At 40.6% G+C, this 17,373-nt stretch overlaps 1 protein-coding gene across 1 annotated transcript in view; it reads left to right on the top strand.

Moving 5' to 3' along the window:
* LOC117828488 (zinc fingers and homeoboxes protein 2) overlaps nt 1-17,373 on the top strand; it is a 207,636-nt gene that overhangs the window by 160 nt on the left and 190,103 nt on the right. Inside the window, exon 1 of the mRNA XM_034705659.1 lies at nt 1-224. This exon is cut by the window's left edge and continues 160 nt beyond it. The gene's annotated coding sequence lies outside the window, so the exon portion shown is untranslated. The remainder of the gene's footprint in view (nt 225-17,373) is intronic.

Below are 17,373 nucleotides of genomic sequence, written 5' to 3'. Positions count from 1 at the left end.
ACGTAAAAGATCATGTGGTTTTTGTCGTCGATCCCCCCTATGAGCAACGAGGAGGCTTTTCTTTTTTTTTTTTCCTCCTCTCTACTGTTGTCTTTAGGTTAGCTATGCTACAATCTTTACTGTACCCAGCGCTAGCTATATGCGCCCCGCACCGCACCACTCTGGATCTCTGGGAATAATCAACTTCCAGGCTGTCGCACCCTGCAAACAGAGACCTCGCACAGGTAGGACACAAGGACAACTTCTTATTTATGGAACTCCTGGAGGGAAATCTGCACCAAAAGTGACCGCAAAAGTGAAGTTATTAAGAGGGGGTTGGTTGCAGGCAAGACTAGCCAGGCAGAGACTCGGCTGTCTCTGCCTGGCTCAGGCTGCTGCTGCTGCTGCTGCTGCTTGCTGCCTCCATCACAGGCTCTCTGAGGGGGGAATCACCTTCAAATCAACCCAGAAAACATGCATTTAAAACACTTAGATTCCTGCCTGTCAGGGAACTTTACACACACCTCTTTAAAAGAAGTGAATGTCATCCGGTTCAGGTTGTTTTTTTTTTTTTTAAGTGGTGGGGAACTTTTCCCACCTTCCTTTTTTAATCTGAAAGAACACATAATACATGTATTATGTGAAAGTGCAATCATCCAGAGGGAGCCTGCAGCCTGCAGAGACAGGGACCCGGGTTAGCTGCAGCCCTTCCCCGCAGACAGCAGCTCGAAACGTGGCTGTCTCTGGATCCTCCATGTCGGTTTGTTTTGGCTCCGTATTTCCCCTCATTTCACCCCCCTTCCTCCAGAGGCAGACACCGGGTTATGTGTAGAGTAATCCCGGGGTGTTTTAGTGGGTGTCTGGGTACCGGTGGAGTGAGTTTGGTGTCCCCGGGTGAAGTGTTGTTGTTGCCCGCTTGGATGTGAGGTTCAGCCGGGGCGAGCTAGCAGACAGGCAGTCTGGCTGCCTGGGTCATCTGAGGTGACTCCACCGTCAGCAGGCTGTATAGAAACACACTATAGCCTTCTTTTTTAACACAAAAACACCTTTTTATATTCTGCTTTCTCCTTTTTTAACATCTTTCTGAGTCAGCCCGAGCTGTCCTCTCCCTCAGAGCCGATTTAAAGCTGTTTTTATACAGAACGAGGACCGGGGGGGAAACATACGTTGACTCGATCCGAGGATTAGTTTGATATTTCTCAGTTTTACAGTAAAATAAACCGATAACTTCATGTTTTTAGACCCCGTGTCCCTTCATATGGAATTAAACCAGAGGCTGAAGTTAGTTTTATTGTGTTATTTAACTCGTTCAGTGTGGTGGAGCTGCTTCAGAGGACTGGTTGCCTGTTTGGTGAACAGACGTTGAAATGGTGCCAGTTAATGGCAGACTGGTTTCATACTGGTTTGGTCAGTAAGAGGGTGTTAGTATGTTCACCATACTGGGGTTTAACTGTTAAATATAAAGACCAGACCACCACCAGACCACCAGGGAGTCAGACAGAGGGGTTTACAACTCGGTTTTAATTCTATATATTACATTCTACTGAAAAGTATGGAAGTCCTTTAGGGACAAAATTAATAAAATGTTGTTTTCTACACAAAATGTCTTTTTATTCGTTAAAAAACCCAAAAATAATTACAGAATCTGATAACAGGTCTCCCATTGGCTGAAGTTACTTATTCACCATAAAGATGCACCTTTTATGTCTAATATGAAACTAGTTTTTTTTGTGTGTTTAACATAAATTTATTGGAACAAAATGTCTTTATTCATTTAAAAAAAAAAAAAAAAAATGACAGAAACTGATAACATGTATCCTATTACCTGAAGTTGCTTGTTCACCATAAATATGCATCTTTTATGTCTAATATGAAGTTAGTTTTTAAGTAACAAAATTTATTTTTATTTGTGAAAAAAAGCAATTACACAGACTGTGAACAGGTCTATTATTACCTGAAGTTAATTGGTCACAATTTGTATAAATATGCTCCTTTTATGTTTAGTACGGAAGCCCTTTAGGTACAAAATTTATCACATTTTGTTTTCTCCGTTTAAGATACATTTCTTGTAACAAAATGTCTTTTTATTCATTAAAAATCTTCAAAACAATTACAGGAACTGATAACAGGTGTCCTATAAGCTGAAGTTACTTGTTCACCATAAATATGCACCTTTTATGTCTAATATGAAGTTAGTTTTATTGTGTTATTTAACTCGTTCAGTGTGGTGGAGCTGCTTCAGAGGACTGGTTGCCTGTTTGGTGAACAGACGTTGAAATGGTGCCAGTTAATGGCAGACTGGTTTCATACTGGTTTGGTCAGTAAGAGGGTGTTAGTATGTTCACCATACTGGGGTTTAACTGTTAAATATAAAGACCAGACCACCACCAGACCACCAGGGAGTCAGACAGAGGGGTTTAAAACTCGGTTTTAATTCTATATATTACATTCTACTGAAAGGTATGGAAGTCCTTTAGGGACAAAATTAATAAAATGTTGTTTTCTACACAAAATGTCTTTTTATTCGTTTAAAAACCCAAAAATAATTACAGAATCTGATAACAGGTCTCCTATTGGCTGAAGTTACTTATTCACCATAAATATGCACCTTTTATGTCTAATATGAAGCTAGTTTTTTTGTGTTTAAGATAAATTTATTGGAACAAAATGTCTTTATTCATTTAAAAAAAAAAAAGAAAAATGACAGAAACTGATAACAGGTGTCCTATTAGCTGAAGTTGCTTGTTCACCATAAAGATGCACCTTTTATGTCTAATATGAAACTAGGTTTTTTTTGTGTTTAACATAAATTTATTGGAACAAAATGTCTTTATTCATTTAAAAAAAAAAAAGAAAATGACAGAAACTGATAACAGGTGTCCTATTAACTGAAGTTACTTGTTCACCATAAAAATGCACCTTTTATGTCTAATATGAAGCTACTTTTTAAGTAACAAAATGTATTTTTATTTGTGAAAAAAGCAATTACACAGACTGTGAACAGGTCTATTATTACCTGAAGTTAATTGGTCACAATTTGTATAAATATGCTCCTTATGTGTTTAGTACGGAAGTCCTTTAGGTACAAAATTAATCCCATTTTGTTTTCTCCATTTAAGATACATTTCTTGTAACAAAATGTCTTTTTATTCATTAAAAATCTTCAAAACAATTACAGAAACTGATAACAGGTCTCCTATTAACTGAAGTTACTTGTTCACCATAAATATGCACCTTTTATGTCTAATATGAAGTTAGTTTTATTGTGTTATTTAACTCGTTCAATGTGGTGGAGCTGCTTCAGAGGACTGGTTGCCTGTTTGGTGAACAGACGTTGAAATGGTGCCAGTTAATGGCAGACTGGTTTCATACTGGTTTGGTCAGTAAGAGGGTGTTAGTATGTTCACCATACTGGGGTTTAACTGTTAAATATGAAGACCAGACCACCACCAGACCACCAGGGACTCAGACAGAGGGGTTTAAAACTCGGTTTTAATTCTATATATTACATTCTACTGAAAGGTATGGAAGTCCTTTAGGGACAAAATTAATAAAATGTTGTTTTCTACACAAAATGTCTTTTTATTCGTTAAAAAACCCCAAAACAATTACAGAATCTGATAACAGGTGTCCTATAAGCTGAAGTTACTTGTTCACCATAAAGATGCACCTTTTATGTCTAATATGAAACTAGTTTTTTTTTTGTGCTTAACATAAATTTATTGGAACAAAATGTCTTTATTCATTTAAAAAAAAAAAAAAAAATGACAGAAACTGATAATAGGTGTCCTATTACCTGAAGCTGCTTGTTCACCATAAATATGCATCTTTTATGTCTAATATTTAATTAGTTTTTAAGTGACAAAATGTATTTTTAGTTGTGAAAAAAAGCAATTACACAGACTGTGAACAGGTCTCTTATTACCTGAAGTTAATTGGTCACAATTTGTATAAATATGCTCCTTTTGTGTTTAGTACGGAAGTCCTTTAGGTACAAAATTAATCACATTTTGTTTTCACCGTTTAAGATACATTTCTTGTAACAAAATGTCTTTTTATTCATTAAAAAGCTTCAAAACAATTACAGAAACTGATAACAGGTGTCCTATAAGCTGAAGTTACTTGTTCACCATAAATATGCACCTTTTATGTCTAATATGAAGTTAGTTTTATTGTGTTATTTAACTTGTTCAGTGTGGTGGAGCTGCTTCAGAGGACTGGTTGCCTGTTTGGTGAACAGACGTTGAAATGGTGCCAGTTAATGGCAGACTGGTTTCATACTGGTTTGGTCAGTAAGAGGGTGTTAGTATGTTCACCATACTGGGGTTTAACTGTTAAATATAAAGACCAGACCACCACCAGACCACCAGGGAGTCAGACAGAGGGGTTTAAAACTCGTTTTTAATTCTATATATTACATTCTACTGAAAGGAATGGAAGTCCTTTAGGGACAAAATTAATCACATTTTGTTTTCTACACAAAATGTCTTTTTATTCGTTTAAAAACCCCAAAATAATTACAGAAACTGATAACTGGTCTCCTATTAGCTGAAGTTGCTTGTTCACCATAAATATGATCCTTTTGTGTCTAATATGAAGCTAGTTTTTTGTGTTTAAGGTAAATTTCTTGGAACAAAATGTCTTTTTATTTGTGAAAATGACAATTACAGAATCTGATAACAGGTCTCCTATCAGCTGAAGTTTCTTGTTCACCATAAATGTGCTCCTCTTGAGTTTAGTATGGAAGCCCTTTAGGGACAAAATTAGTAAAGCTGGTGAGGCTCGGCAACTTCACATCCAGCATCTGCACCATCAGCATGTTCTTACTGTCTTGTTGTGTCCTTACTGTGTTGTTGTTGTGTCCTTACTGTGTTGTTGTGTCCTTACTGTGTTGTTGTGTCCTTACTGTGTTGTTGTGTCCTTACTGTCTTGGTGTGTCCTTACTGTGTTGTTGTGTCCTTACTGTGTTGTGTCCTTACTGCCTTGTTGTGTCCTTTTATTTTGAAAGTCCTTACTGTCTTGGTGTGTCCTTACTGTCTTGGTGTGTCCTTACTGTCTTGGTGTGTCCTTACTGTCTTGTTGTGTCCTTACTGTCTTGGTGTGTCCTTACTGTCTTGGTGTGTCCTTACTGTCTTGTTGTGCCCTTACTGTCTTGGTGTGTCCTTACTGTCTTGTTGTGTCCTTACTGTCTTGGTGTGTCCTTACTGTCTTGTTGTGTCCTTACTGTGTTGTTGTGTCCTTACTGTGTTGTGTCCTTACTGTCTTGTTGTGTCCTTTTATTTTGAAAGTCCTTACTGTCTTGGTGTGTCCTTACTGTCTTGGTGTGTCCTTACTGTCTTGGTGTGTCCTTACTGTCTTGTTGTGTCCTTCCTGTCTTGTTGTGTCCTTACTGTCTTGGTGTGTCCTTACTGTCTTGGTGTGTCCTTACTCTCTTGTTGTGTCCTTACTGTCTTGTTGTGTCCTTACTGTCTTGTTGTGTCCTTACTGTCTTGTTGTGTCCTTACTGTCTTGGTGTGTCCTTACTGTCTTGTTGTGTCCTTACTGTCTTGTTGTGTCCTTACTGTCTTGTTGTGTCCTTACTGTCTTGGTGTGTCCTTACTGTGTTGTTGTGTCCTTACTGTCTTGTTGTGCCCTTACTGTCTTGGTGTGTCCTTACTGTGTTGTTGTGTCCTTACTCTCTTGTTGTGTCCTTACTGTCTTGTTGTTAAGAACCAATGTTCCATTCACCACGTCAAATTCCTTGTGTGTGCGGAAGCCTTAAAAGAACATGATTACAAACATTTTATTTTCTCTTCTTATTTTTCCCATTATCTCGAGAAATCAAAGCTTTTATTTTGAAATAATGAGAAAAATAAGTTGTGATCTTGAAATAGGAAAAATAAGTCGCTGATTTTAATTTTTTTTTGGAGATAACAAGAAAATAAGTTATTTTGAAATAACAGAAATAAGTTGCGATCTTGAGATAATGAGAAAAATAAAGCTTGTAATCTTAACATAACAAGTAAAATTAATTTCTATCTTTTGTGTCCGAATCCATTATTTTCTTTTGAAATAATTAGTTATTTTTAAGACATACATCAATTGATTCTATAAAACCTGCTCATTTTAAATTCAATTTCAGAACATTCAAATATTGAGATTTATTTTGAAGTATCTCAAACCCTGAAAATGTCAGGTGGCGCAACCGTCCAATCAAGTGAACTGACTTAAAACACTATAAAAAATGTATTTTAATAATAATAATAAATTCTAATTAAAACACCATGGCATGATTTTACATATAAGAGATTTGAAATAAACATAATTTCATAAATATCAAGAGTTTAAAGGCACCTAAGGTTATTTATGTTCTCAAATGTCAGGGTGGGACCACCGTACTCATGGAGCTTTTATTTTGAAAGTAAGAAGTTATAATGGACTTCAACATATGGGATCAGTCAGAGGACACTACTGATTATCATGGCTGAGTTAAAAGGTTTGTAGATGTCTCTTTAATAATAATAGAAAAGCTTTTATCAACTTATAGGTGGACGGTAACACTTTCCATGTCAGGTGGTACAACCAACCTCAAACTGTAAATTGTATATTTTATACCTGGCCAATAGAATGCAAAAATCCTAATATATAGTGTGAATAAAAATATACTCAAAAGTGTAAAGCACTGTAACCACTCTAAGGGATACTTCCTCAAAGTTTCAGTTAGAATAAATAATAGGTAAGTACATATATCTGGTTGCGCCACCTGACATTTTTTTGGGTGTTCAAGTAAAGAAAAGAGTAAAAAATAAATATTTAAACACTTAAAAAAGCTGTAACATACAAGCCTTGTTAGAACACATTATTCCAGACACAAAAATATGCATTCCATTCTGGAAATACTTTAAAAAAACAACTTTTTTTTTAGGCTTATTTGTCAACAACCCTTTTATATTTATTCATGTCCTTTTAGGGCTTCCGTAGAAATCTTAGACTGATTTCATGATGGTTTCTTCTTCTCCACCTGTTTGCGTTTAAAATGATAAATTATTATCTTTTATTTAAACTCAAAAATCATTGAGAGGAAGCCCTCGTTTACAATGACGATGAGCATGTAAAAGAAACATTAAAATGCATGACAAGCAATGTTATAATGTAACGTTACAACAATTGAAAAATAATGTTACACAAAGTCAGTGAAAACAGGTACAACCAGAGGTTAAAAATGTTAAAACTAATGATTTAAAGTGATTAAAAGAAACCAGTGTATTCATTTTTAAAGTGCTTTGCAGGGAGTCCCATGCAGATGACTATCACTTTGTGACAAAGGCAGATTTTTAGAGTGATTAAGTGTTATTTATCATAAAAACCTGACTGATTTGAAGGGATTTATGAGGCTGCTTTGTATGGGAGACATTTAAAGAAGTGGTTTATGAAGCTTTATTCTGTATTTAAAAAAAAGACACAGTCAGGCTTCAATCAATCAATCAATCAATCTTTATTTGTATAGCGCCAAATCACAACAAACGTTATCTCAAGACGCTTTTACAAACAGAGCAGGTCTAGACCACTCTATGTCAAATTATGAACAGAGACCCAACTTCAAGACCGGGTAAGACTCAGTCTGACCCCACCTTAATCCACCATGAGCATTGCACATCGCAGTATTTAGCTAGTTACAGCGGTGAGGACAAACTTCCTTTAACAGGCAGAAACCTCCAGCAGGACCAGACTCATGTTAGACAGTCATCATGCCTCGACTGAGTTGGGTCTGGAAAGACAGATAGAGGAGAGTAAGAGAGAGAAGTGATAGTGATGAGACAAGCAGTAGAAGCTGTTGCCGCTGGAGTCCAGAACGTCCGCAGCAGGAGGACGTCTACGGCAGCTCAGAGGAATCTACGAGACAAGGGAGCTCAGGGACTCCAGAAAGGTCTATGGTTAGTAACTTTAATGGGACAGGGACAGTTAAAGTAAGTGATGAAGGGGTTGGGGGGAAGGGGGTGAGCTAGGATCCCAGTGTGTCAGTGCGCCAGTTCCCCCGGCAGTCTAGGCCTATAGCAGCATGACAAAAGCTGGTCCAAGCCTGATCCAGCTCTAACTATAAGCTTTATCAAAAAGGAAAGTTTGAAGCCTACTCTTAAAAGTGGAGAGGGTGTCTGCCTCCCGACACTGGTAGATGATTCCAAAGGAGAGGGGCCTGATAACTGAAGGCTCTACCTCCCATACTACTTTTAGAGACTTTAGGTACATCTAGCAAGCCTGCATGTTGGGAGCGTAGAGTTCTAGAGGGGTAATAGGGCACGATGAGGTCTTTAAGATACGAGGGTGTCTGTTTTTTTTCAAAAGCTGGTCCAAGCCTGATCCAGCTCTAACTATAAGCTTTGTCAAAAAGGAAAGTTTGAAGCCTACTCTTAAAAGTGGAGAGGGTGTCTGCCTCCCGGACCCTGACTGGTAGATGATTCCAGCTTCAGGCAGAATCTGATCCCATCGTCGGTCTGCTTTTTGAACCGCTTTAAATTGAAACCAGTTTGCATGTAAGCGACTGATTCATAGTTTTGTTTACGTGTTTCCTCATAAATCTGTTTTTTAAGTTGCACAAACTCCACATTAATGAATGCACAAAGCGTGTGAGAGTCCTCTCTGCGTGTTGATAATAACAGTCTTAGTATATTTTCAGACTTTCTTTCCACATGATCAAACTCCCCCCCCGTCTCTCTCCGCGAGGAGTTCATCCGGTTCATTCTCGGTATGTTCTCTGACCCAATTTTCGAGTCAAATCATGTTACATAAAATCATGAATAATTAGGTGCGCCTCGTGAGCCGGCTTGGGGAGGGGGGGCAGACTCAATTTGAGGTGGCGAACTCATGGAGAAAACGCAGGTGACCTTTGACCTGAGCGAGGTGGAGTCCTCTGCAGATGAATCTTGAAAGGGGGTTCTTTCTGCTTCCTCAGGAGTGTGTGTGTGAGTGCGTGTGGCGGGTTTGAGTCTCGTTTGAAAGGAGGTACAGAGGGGGAGATTTCTGTCCGGCTTAGAGGAACAGGTGTGTAAACTGAATTTGGGCAGGTTTCACCCTCCACCACATCCCTGACAGTGTGACGGAAGTGTGTCTTGGCTCTGGGAAAAACCCAGAGAGGCTCATTTTTGGCAGCGGCTCCTCCTCTTCCTCTTTCCTTCTATACTGCCCGGTGACAGCGTTAACATCCACCTCCTCTACACGGCTCTTGTTGAAAAAAGTGTGTCAGATTTTTTGTTTTTTTTAATATTATCTCCCCTCTCTTCTGTTCTGGTTCATAATCACATTTCCTTTTCCATTGACCGACTTTTTTTTTTGTCTCATATTTCGCCGCTATTGTATCGCTGGCGTGTCAGGCTTTTTAATCCTATGATATGGATGCAGGGATCAGTCAGTCATGCTGCCAGTCTCTGAATCACAGCGCGCTCGCTTGCTCCCTGCCTGCTATTTATTTGTCACAAACGCCAACACACACACACACACACACACAGATCTTTGCGCTTTCCCTTCCTCGCCGGGAGACTTCTACACACACACACACACACATGCACACTATCGCTTTTTCCCCCCTCTTCCTGCTCTGACACGCTGCTATTTCTTTGACACACTCTCACACACATTTCGCCGGTTCCTAGGAAGTGCAGCTGTGATTTGCTGTTGCCACCTGACCTGTCACCCCAATCCACAACCCACACACACACACACACACACACACACGCAGCTTTTATTTCACCGTTTAGACTGTTCACATCATTGGTTTTTATCGCCTGAAAATTGCCGCTCCACGCATGTTTTATTTTTTGTATTATTTGTGGTGATTGAAATGGACCCCATTCTGTGTTTGTGTTGCCCTCAGTGGCATTCAGTCATGAGGGGTTTGTGGCAGCTATATGAGCTGGAACAAACACACACATACACACACACGCACACACACACACTCTTTTGTTGCTCTGTCAAACTGCTAGTTATTTCACACGTGCACAAACATGCAGAAAGCATGCATGACAGCTGCATCTTGCACACATATTTAGACCTTTTTCATACCCGCTCTCGCTTTTATTTCACACACACACACACACACACACACACTGACACACACACACGCATGTATTTTCAGAGCCATCGCTGCTTTATGAAATAGTGAGAGGCTGTGTGTGTGGGTGTGTGTTTGGGAAAGAGAGTACTGGCGTGCCAGGTTGTGTGAGTGAGTGAGTGAGTGAGTGAAGTGGCGGTGATTTCGTGTGTGTGTGTGTGGGGGGGGGGGGGGGTGAGTCACTAGAGAGCCTGGGCTGGTCTGAATGTGTGTGTAGATATGTGTGTGTGTGTGTCACAGCGTTTGCCCTGCCTCCTCTCAGCTGGAGCTCTTCATGGGGAAACTCGACACACACACACTCACTCACAAACACACACACACACACACACGTATTGGCGGTATCGGAGCTGCTCGGCTGCTCTTGGATCAAACCCACCTTCCACGTCGACTGGGAATGTTTCGGGGGTGAAGTTAGTGTGAACACGAACACCAGGGATCCCCATTTGACCAGATTTAACTTTGTGACTTCCCAAATACTAAAATAGGATTTCATGTTGGTGTTGCATCAGGATGGAGCCGTCTACTGTACTGAGAATCCTTCCACACGAATGTTACAGCTATTAATGAGTACAAGATTCGTACACGAAAGTGACCATGCACTGAGTTTAACACCTCAAAACATAAACATCTTCCTTTTTTATTGTAATCTTTTATCAGAATTTGGATGGATGCCAGTCCCTGAAATGTTAAAAACAGAACACCTGGTTAGTATTTTCGCTTTGGTATCAATGATAACCAGATTCGTACACGAAAGTAACCATGCACTGAGTTAAACACTCCAAAACATAAACATCTTCCTTTTTTATCTTTATCATTTATCATAATTTGGATGTATGCCTGTCCCTGAAATGTTAAAAACAGAACAGCTTGTTAGTATTTTCGTTGTGGTCATATCAAGAATCCACGGATTCTGCGTGTCTTTGCACAACACTTTATTAAATTCAACACGAGAAGCAATACAACCTGAAAGATGTGCAAAGAAGCTTTAAAATTTGAAGTAAGTAGTCAAGCTTTATAGTGCATTTCATACACAAGAGGCATAAAAGAACATAATTAAAATGACAAATATAATAAAACAGAAAAGAAAAGGAAAATTAGAAATATATTAAAAAGGCAGAGGGAAATAAAAAGGTCTTAGTCTTTGATTTAAAAGAGGTGAGAGTTGGAGCAGACCTGCAGCTTTCAGGGAGTGTGTTCCAGATATGTGGTGCATAATGACTAAACGCTGCTTCACCATGTTTCCTTCTGACTCTAGGGACTGAAAGAAGACCAGGACCTGATGACCTCAGAGGTCCAGATGGTTCATAAAGTAGCAGCAGATCAGCCTAAACCATTCAGGTCTTTATAAACCATCAGCAGGATTTTAAAGTCTATTCTCTGACAGACAGGAAGCCAGTGTAGGGATCTAAGAACTGGACTGATGTGGTCTACGCTCTTGGTCCTTGTTAGGACTCGAGCAGCAGCATTCTGTATGAGCTGCAGGCGCCTCATGGACTTTTTAGGGAGTCCTGTAAAGACCCCGTTACAGTAGTCTAGTCTGCTAAAGATAAATGCATGGAGGAGTTTTTCTGCATCCTGCTGAGACATGAGTCCTTTAATCCTTGATATATTCTTAAGGTGATAGTAGGCGGACTTTGTGATGGTCTTAATGTGGCTGCTGAAATTAAGGTCTGAGTCTAAGACTACACCAAGGTTTCTGGCTTGGTTTGAACATTTCATCTGTGCAGATTAGATGTCAAATAGTCAAATATGCCACATTTGTGCCGTTTGTTTAAATCATATATTAATATTTCTTTGTTTGGGTCTTTAATTGAATTTTCGAATGTAAAAAGAAACCATTAATACAGTTTCAAAAATGGCTACAAATAAGTACAAGCTAATACGAAGACGTCATGAAACATGGGATTCTTGAAGTACGTTTAAAACCTTCAGTTCTTTTGATGCTTGGACCTTAACTCATGATGTAGACTTTGCAACATGTATTGAAATGCACTGTAAAAATCATGGATTCGTGGCGTCACATTGTTGTCAGGGTTCTTCCTCTTCCTTCCATGCGTGCACAAACACGGGGTCCAGCTAATACTCACCTGAAGTGACCCGCTCCAGATCAATATTTACAGTCTAGTAGTGCAAGAGTTTATTTGAGGTAGTAAACCTGTTGAAATTCAGTTGCATGTAATTTTAAATTCCTGCACGCAGGTCAGGAGCACACACTTCTGGTTTTATCTATGTCTGTGACGACCCCTCCACTGCAGGATCTGTACTGCCAGGTTCTCCCTGAACATGAGGTGGAGAGTGCCTCTCATGGCTGTTTTCTCAGAGATGGTATGTTGGTGAGAAAATGGGTTCCTCAGGGGGAGGGTTCTGTTGCAAATTGTTCTACCCTCTGCACTTCGATTGGCTGTTCTTCAAACTGCTCATGATGGCATTGCTGGTCATCTAGGAGTAAGGAAAACCTATGACAGAGTTCTGCAACATTTTTACTGGCCTGGAGTTAAGAGAGGCATCTCTGCCTTTATCAAAACCTGCCACACTTGGCAGTTAACTGGTAAACCTAACCAAGTGATAAGGCCAGCCCTTCTTTATCCCGTTCCAGTTGCTGGGCATCCATTTGAACATCTGACAGTTGACTGTGTTGGTCCCCTGCCACAATCCAAAGCTGGAAATGCATGTTTGCTAACTGTAACGTGTCAGGCTACTTGCTATCCTGCTGCCTACCCTCTCAGAAATACTACAGCGAAGTCCGTCTTCAAAGCATTGACACAGTTTATGTCTATTTTTGGTATCCCAAAGGTGGTTCAGTCAGATCAGGGGTCTAATTTCTGTTCAAATCTGTTTGGTGCAGTGCTAAAGCAGTTGAACATTTAACACTCTCAAACCTGGTGCGTATCACGCACGAAGCCAGGGAGCTTTAGAACGGTTCCACCAAACCTTAAAGTCCCTTCTGCGTTCTTACTGCACAGAGCTGGATCGTGATTGGGAAGAGGGTTTACCCTGTCAAATGTTGGCTGCAAGAGAGGTATCCCAAGAAAGCTTAGGCTTTAGTCCAAATGACCTTGTCACATTGTTCGTGGTCCCTTAGCCTCACTGCACAATAATTGGCAAGCCCAGGGACCCCCCAAAAACTGAATAGACTATGTGAATGGTTTTAGGCAGCGTCTGTACAGGGCTAATGAAGTGGCTAAGAAAAATTTGCAAGCAGCTTAATCCAAAATGAAAGCTCTCTATGACCGACGTGGAGAGCGCCGTGAATCTAGTCCAGGTGATCAAGTCCTGGCACTTCTGCCTGTAGTCGGATCTACTTTTGCATGCTACACATACAGTTTTTGGTATATACATACAATCATGCACACACATGCAGTGAACATGCTTATGGAGAGATGTCAGAGTGAGGATGCTGCCATCAGCCAGCGCACCCCAAGCAGTTGGGGTGCCTTGCTCAAGGGCACCTCTGCAGTGCCCAGGCAAGTGAACCAGCACCTCTCCAGCCACCAGTCCACTTGCCAAGCTTCGTCCATGCTGGGACTCGAACCGGCCACCCTTCGGTTCCCAAGCCAAGTCCCTATGGACTGAGCTCCTGCCGCCCAAAGGTTATTGGCAAGTTCCTTTAACGCCTAGAGCTAAGGAGGTTGCAGCATTTATTACTTCCATTGGGCTTTACTCATACAGTTATGCCATTTGGCCTACGTAACGCCCCAGGTACCTTCAAGCGCCTCCTGAACCAGGTGGAATCAGGTCTGGTTGGTTGTGCTGTGTATTTAGACAATGTGGTTATCTTTAGTGACCACCTTAGGCGCATCCAGGCCCTCTTTGATCGTCTTGGTATGGGCCAGTTCAACAGTCAATCTGGCGAAATGTGAGTTTGCCCAGGCAACGGTCACCTACCTTGGTAAAGTTGTTGGACAAGGAGAGGTGAGGCCACTGAGGGCCAAAGGTGCTGGCGGCGGATCAGTTTCCTGTGCCGACCTCTAGAAAAGAGCTCTCACGATTTCTAGGTATGGTGGGTTTTGTACCTCTCACTTCCCTTTTGAGCCCAAAGGTGAGATTTGACTGGTCTGACTCTTGTCAGAAAGCGTTTGAGGCTGTTACGTCTCAAAGGAAGTGGTTGATGGGAACATGGTGTTATGGTTTCCTGTTGAAAGTAATGAAAGTATGAAGTGGAAAAAAAAATCTATGTTGACTTTTGTCTCCTCTGAATTCTCGGCATACAACATGAAAGTTAAAAAGGACCATCTTTAACTAACCAACCATCTGACTAACCAGCCTGCTGCTTCAGCGTGCTTCTGCCTGAATTTAAACTGACACATGGGAGATACTGTGGGAAGGTTTGTGTTCTTTGTTTTATCCTGTGTAGTGATTTTCTACTACATCCTGTTGCTGAGTATCACACGTTTCTGCTGGTTTAAGCTCTTGCAGTTGTTGAAGTTTTTGTCTTTATCATTTCTGTACCTCTGATAAAGGAGCTAATCCTTTTCCTTTATCAGACTCTTCACTTAAGAGTCTAAACTTTCCCAGTTGTTAAGCCTTATGCATTGTGTGGTGAGATGCCTGGTAAGAGCTCCTTTACAGTGTAACAAAGTTGACCTCTTTGATTAAACCTGTTAAACCTCTGTCAGGTAATACTTCCACATATGCAACTGATTGTAAGTAATGTGGCGTCACTCAAGGCGGCTATAGACAGAAGCCAAATCCCACTCTACTCCTTTAGGGCTGTGTCTGTGTAAGGCTGACTTGTGTCTTTGCTGCCTGCAGTTCTTTGTTCTGTCTGTCTTGGCTACCCTCTCTTAAAGGTGCTTCCCAGGTACCACGGTTGCTGAGGTGTTGATCAGGATGGTCAGTGCTGGAGTTGGCTTGCAGGTTGTGTAGCACATTCCAGGTCAGGACTCCCATTTCAAGGGTGAGGGTGTGACGACCCCATCCCGCTTCAGTCTCCCTGTGTTTCCTCAGGCTTCAGGTGTCTGGAGACGGCATGTGGGTGGAGCTGGGAGGGGTAGTCTGAGTTACCTGCCCGACTGGGCGGGGCCTTCAGGAGATATAAAAGGCCTGCCTGTCTGAGCACTCACTCTCTCAGCTGGGCCTGCTACTCCTGACATTTCACATGATTGTTTGAAGAGATCTGACCTTTAGGTTAAATAAATATTACTTTTGAAAGTTTTATCAGTGTGAGGCCTCAACTTCTTGTTACCAGCCTACCAGGTAACATGTCTGATGAGGATGTTTTGAGGTACTTTTGTGGTAAAGTAGATCTGCAAAAACATTTTCATGCACAAGCTGACTTAAGACTTATCATTTTTTGCCACTCTGAGGTGAAACGTACACAAATTTTAACCTTTCTTTGGTCAAATTTGGATGACTCCTAGACCGCTGACCAGACTGCTTCAGATCTGTGCCTGTCCGAAGAACCAGATCATATTTGATGGCAAGATACTTTCATCTGAGGTAGTTAACCTGTTGAAATTCTGTTGCATGTCATTTTTAATGCGTGCACGCAAGTCAGGAGCCGACTGTTTTGGTTCTATTTGTGTCTGATGAGGATGTTTTGAGATACTTTAATGTAAGTGTACCTGCAAAAACATTTTCATGCACAAGCCGACTTAAGTATTCTCATATTTTGGACACTTTGCACCAAAACCTCACATGCAGCTGAAAACGTACACGTATTTTACCCTTTCTTTTGTCACATTCAGATGACTCATAGACCGCTGACCAGACTGCTTTAGATCTGTGCCCGTCTGAAGAACCAGAAACAATTTAATATCGTTCATATTTGATGGCAAGATTTGATTATCTGAGGGAGTAAACCTGTTCAAATTCAGTTGCATGTAATTTTAAATTCGTGCACGCAAGTCAGGAGCCGACTGTTTTGGTTGTATTTGTGTCTGATGAGGATGTTTTGAGATACTTTTATCATAAAGTGTACCTGCAAAAACATTTTCATGCACAAGCCGACTGAAGTATTCTCATTTTTTGACACTTTGCACCAAAACCTCACATGCAGCTGAAAACGTACACGTATTTTACCCTTTCTTTTGTCACATTCGGATGGTCTTGGATGACTCAGAACACTGACCAGACTGCTTCGTCTGAAGAACCAGAAACAATTTAATATCGTTCATATTTGAAGGCAAGATTTGATTATCTGAGGGAGTAAACCTGTTCAAATTCAGTTGCATGTAATTTTAAATTTGTGCACGCAGGTCAGAAGTGGACTGTTTTTGTCTGATTAGATACTTTTGATTCATCACCACTTAGAAACTCTCATTTTGCGGCACTTTACACCGAAACCTCACATGCAGCTGAAAACGTACACGTATTTTACCCTTTCTTTTGACTCAGACCACTGACCAGGCTGCTTGAGATCTGTGCCTGTCTGAAGAACCAGATCATATTTGATGGCAAGATATTTTCATCTGAGGTAGTAAACCTGTTGAAATTCAGTTGCATGTCATTTTTAATGCGTGCACGCAAGTCAGGAGCCGACTGTTCTGGTTGTATTTGTGTCTGATGAGGATGTTTTGAGATACTTTTATCATAAAGTGTACCTGCAAAAACATTTTCATGCACAAGCCGACTTAAGTATTCTCATTTTTGACACTTTGCACCAAAACCTCACATGCAGCTGAAAACGTACACGTATTTTACCCTTTCTTTTAATCACATTCGGATGGTCTTGGATGACTCAGACCACTGACCAAACTGCTTTAGATCTGTGCCCGTCTGAAGAACCAGAAACAATTTAATATCATTCATATTTGAAGGCAAGATTTGATTATCTGAGGGAGTAAACCTGTTCAAATTCAGTTGCATGTAATTTTAAATTCGTGCACGCAGGTCAGAAGTGGACTGTTTATGTCTGATGAGATACTTTTGATTCATCACCACTTAGAAACTCTCATTTTGTGGACACTTTGCACCAAAACCTCACATGCAGCTGAAAACGTACACATATTTTACCCTTTCTTTTGTCACATTCAGATGACTCAGACCGCTGACCAGACTGCTTGAGATCTGTGCCCGTCTGAAGAACCAGAAACAATTTAATATCATTCATATTTGAAGGCAAGATTTGATTATCTGAGGGAGTACACCTGTTGAAATTCTCTTGCATGCAATTCTAAATTCATGCACACGTGTCAGAAGCCGACTGTTTATGTCTGATGAGATACTCTTGATTCATCACCACTTAGAAACTCTCATTTTGTTGCACTTTGCAGTGAAACCTCACACTCAGTAATGTATTTTTCCCTTTCTTTAATCACATTGGGATGCTTTCGGATGACTCGTAGACCGCTGACCAGGCTGCTTGAGAT

Source organism: Notolabrus celidotus, chromosome 16 (assembly GCF_009762535.1).
Source record: "Notolabrus celidotus isolate fNotCel1 chromosome 16, fNotCel1.pri, whole genome shotgun sequence".
Lineage (NCBI taxonomy): Eukaryota > Metazoa > Chordata > Actinopteri > Labriformes > Labridae > Notolabrus > Notolabrus celidotus.
The sequence above is the reverse complement of the archived record's forward strand: the minus strand, read 5'-3'. Positions and strand labels throughout refer to the sequence as shown.